The sequence below is a fragment of the Oryx dammah genome, unplaced genomic scaffold, assembly GCF_014754425.2.
Source record: "Oryx dammah isolate SB20612 unplaced genomic scaffold, SCBI_Odam_1.1 HiC_scaffold_17, whole genome shotgun sequence".
NCBI lineage: Eukaryota > Metazoa > Chordata > Mammalia > Artiodactyla > Bovidae > Oryx > Oryx dammah.
In genome coordinates, this window is record NW_024070201.1 from 78,124,855 (window position 1) to 78,128,947 (window position 4,093).

The window sequence follows — 4,093 nt, forward strand, 5'->3', positions numbered from 1 at the left end:
ACACAGACACACAGACAGACAGACGGACACACACACACAGACAGGCAGACACATACAGACAGACAGACACACACAGACAGACAGACACACACAGACACACAGAGACAGACACAGATAGACAGGCAGACACAGACAGACAGACAGACACACACACACACAGACATACAGACAGACACAGAGAGATAGACACACACACAAACACACACACACACAGACACACACACACAGACAGACATACAGACACACACAGACTGACACACACACACAGACACACACAGAGACAGACACACAGACAGACACACAGAGACAGAGACACATACACAGAGACACAGACAGACACTCACACAGACAGACAGACAGACACACACACACACAGACACACGCACACTAAACACAGGGTTCAGGTAGTGCGGTTCTTTCATCCTGGTTGAATGGTTCCCTAAATTTGTCCCTTTCCTCTTGATTCTCCATGCATTTCTATTATTAATTGAATACATCATTCGATTCGAGCGTCTTAATTTGGCTCATGAACCTTTCTGCCCTGAAAGCTCTCTGGTGCTGCGCTTGGAGGCTGCGGTTGCATCAGGGGCATTTCCCACATAGCAAGTCCACTTTAATCCCATCCTATAAGACATAGGAGGTTCTGTCTCATCAGGGGTTTTATGTGAGTGTGGGGATGAAGCAGGCTTGCAGGAGGCACATGAAAAAATCACCAGGGGGTGAGATGGAGATTAGAAGTGAATTCTGGGTCCTGTGCCCCGGATTGGGGGACGGTTCTGCCATGACTCACAGCTGGCTCTCTGGCACTCTGCCTGGGTTCCTCTTCAATTTCTCCGCCATCCTCAGCCTGGTACTCAGAATCTCAGTTTCTTCTCATGCTACTGAGTTTCCTGCTCTGCATCTGAGAAGCCGGCTTCTTTCTCTGTCCTGGGGTTTCCTGAGGCGGAGTCTGAGGCTCCGGAAGAGCCAACAAGAGTGCACTCCGTGGTGGTGCCGCTCCAAGGGGACGGTGGAAGGGTTGGCCCTTTTCCTAGGCAACTGGAGACCCCACGTCTCCTGCCGCACTGGGAAATGATTATGAAGGACGGGTTTTCGGTAGGTAGCTTGTTTGTGTGCAGGAAGTCCAGCCTCTGGACTCTTGAAGCTGAGACGGAGCCTTGGAGTGGAGAGAGTTGTAGAGGGTGTGGAGAAGACATGAGAAGGAATTCTCTGGTGGTCCAGTGGTTAGAACTCCACGCTTTCACTGCTGTGGCCCCAGGTTCAATCCCTGTCAGGGAACTAAGACCCCACAAGTCACCTGCGGCAACTCCACCCTCAACAAAAAGAAAAAGAAAAGAAAAAGAAAAAGGAGAAGGCGTGGGAGGCACTCCGGAGAGGCTAAGGCCCTCTGCAGGGCTGGACTCCTGGGTGTCCTCTGGGTCATGGCTCTAACTCCCACCTGCCATCAGCTATTACTCCCATCTTTCTCCAGCATCTCAATCATTGTCACAGTATACTTCACAGTGGCGAGCACGTCTCCCGGAAGTTTTACTGCCTAACCCGAGCAGGCCAGAAAGCAGAATGGCTTTGCTTTTCTTTTAATCATGGTCTTCAATCTACTCGGATATTTTTTCCCCATTCCTTGATGATATCTTTATCATGACTCATCTCCTTCAGGCACAAAAGCAAGGGCTCAGAGTCGAGTAATCACTGGCCCCAATTCCCCACCTCTCTCTGTGTTTGGGTACCTTTTTCTGGGGAATTTAGGGCCATCGGGAGAGTTTAGTCAATTGTCCAAGAGTTCTGACACCAGCCTCAAAGGCTTAGGGTCCAACTACAAAGTTGGAGAGTCGAGTCCAACTGCAAATTCGAAGGGGTTCCCAAACCTACCCTCAAATCGGATAGTTCTGTAAAGAACTCACAGAACCTACTGACAATTTATCCTCAGAGTCACAGTCTGTTACAGTAAAAGGATACAGATTAAAATCATCCAAGAGAAGGGATGCAGAGGGCAGTGTCTGAGAGGGCTCCGAATACAAAGCTTCCGTAGCCCCCACGATGCATTAGCTTCTGGACATTGATAGGCAACAAGAATATCGCCAAACAAGGAAGCTCGCCTGGGCTTTGAGGTCCCGAATTTTTATTGGAGCTTTTCTTGTGTGTGAGAAGTACAGTTGATTTACAATGCTATGTTATTTTCAGCAAAGTGGTTCAGTTCTGCATGTCTGTCATTTTTTGACGATAGGTTATTATAAGATATTGAATACAGTTTCCTGTGCTATACAGTAGCTCCTCGTTATTTTTTATATATAGTAGGATGTATCTGTTAATTCCAAGATCAAATCAGCCAATACTAAAGGAAATCAGTCCTGAATATTCATTGGAAGGACTGATGCTGAAGCTGAAACTCCAGTACTTTGGCCACCTGATGTGAAGAGCTGACCCATTGGAAAAGACCCTGATGCTGGGAAAGATTGAAGGCAGGAGGAAAAGGGGACGACAGAGGATGAGAGGGTTGGATGGCATCATCGACTCAATGGACATGAGTTTGAGCAAACTTCGGGTGATAGTGAAGTACAGGGAAGCCGGGTGTGCGGCAGTTCATGGGGTTGCAAAGAATTGGACACGACTTAGTGACTGAACAACAGTGTGTATCTGTTAATCCCAAGTTCCTAATTTATCCCCCCAACTTCTTGCACCCCTTCTCCACTGGTAACCGTAAGATTGTTTTCTATGTCTGTGAGTTTGTTTCTGTTTTATGAGTAAGCTCACTTGTATTATATTTTAGATTTCATGCATAAGTGAGATCATATAATACTTGTTTTTCTCTAACTTCACTTCATTTGATAATGTCTAGGCTGCTGGCCCAGACGGTAAAGCGTCTGTCTACAATGCAGGAAACCTGGGTTGGGAAGATCCGCTGGAGAAGGAAATGGCAATCCACTCCAGTACTATTGCCTGGAAAATCCCATGGACAGAGGAGCCTGATAGGTTACAGTCCATGGGGTCGCAAAGAGTCGGACACGACTGAGCGACTTCACTTTGACTTTCACATCTATCTATGTTGTGGCAAACGCCCCTGTTTCATTCTCTCTTATGACTGAGTAATATTCCATTATGGATATATCTTAATCTTCTTTATCCATTCACCTGCTGATGGGCACGTAAGTTGCTTCCATGTCTTGACTATCATAAATAGCGCTGCTATCAACTTTGGAGAGTGCATGTATTTTTTCAAATTATGGCTTTATCTAGATATGTGCCCAGGAGTCCTATTGCTGGATCACATGGTAGCCAGCTCTGTGTTTACTTTTTATAGGAACTTCCATTCTGTTCTCACAGTGGCCGCACCAATTTACTTCCTATCAGCAATCTAGGAGGACTCCTTTCTCCACACCCTCTCCAGCATTTATTATTTGTAAGCTGTTTGATCGTGGCCAATCTGACTGGCTTGAGGTGATACCTTAATGTAGTTTTGATTTGCATTTCTCTAATAATTAGCAATGTTGAGCATCTTTTCCTGTGCCTGTTGACTACCTGTATTTCTTCTTTGGAGAAAGGTCAATTTAGGCCTCCTGGTGTTTTCACTTTCTTGATGTTTTTTGAAGAACTGATGCTTTTCATTTTTAATAACGTCTATATAAAATTTAAACTGAGCTTGTCTCTTTCCACAAAATTTTGCTGGATTTGGATTGGAATTATACTGACTCAATTGGTCAATCTGGGGAAAACTGACATCCTTCCGATACTGAATATATTGAACATGAGTGTAATGTATCCATCAACTTATTTAGGTTTTCTTTAATTATCTAAGTCGTATCTTGTAGTTTTCTGTTGGGGGTCGTACACGTTTGTTTTTGGCTAGGTTTACTTCTAGATATTTTAAGTCTTTAACATAATTGTAAATGGTAAAAATTTCCTTTTTCCTGTTTTTATTGCTGTGTGTACTTGTTGCTCAGTCCAGTCCAACTGTTTGAGACCCCAGGGACTGCAGCCTGCCAGGCTCCTCTGTCCATGGAATTCTCCAGGCAAGAAGACTGGAGTGAGTAGCCATTCCCTTCTCCAGGGAATATCTTCACTACCCAGGGGTTGAACCCAGGTCTCCTGCATTGCA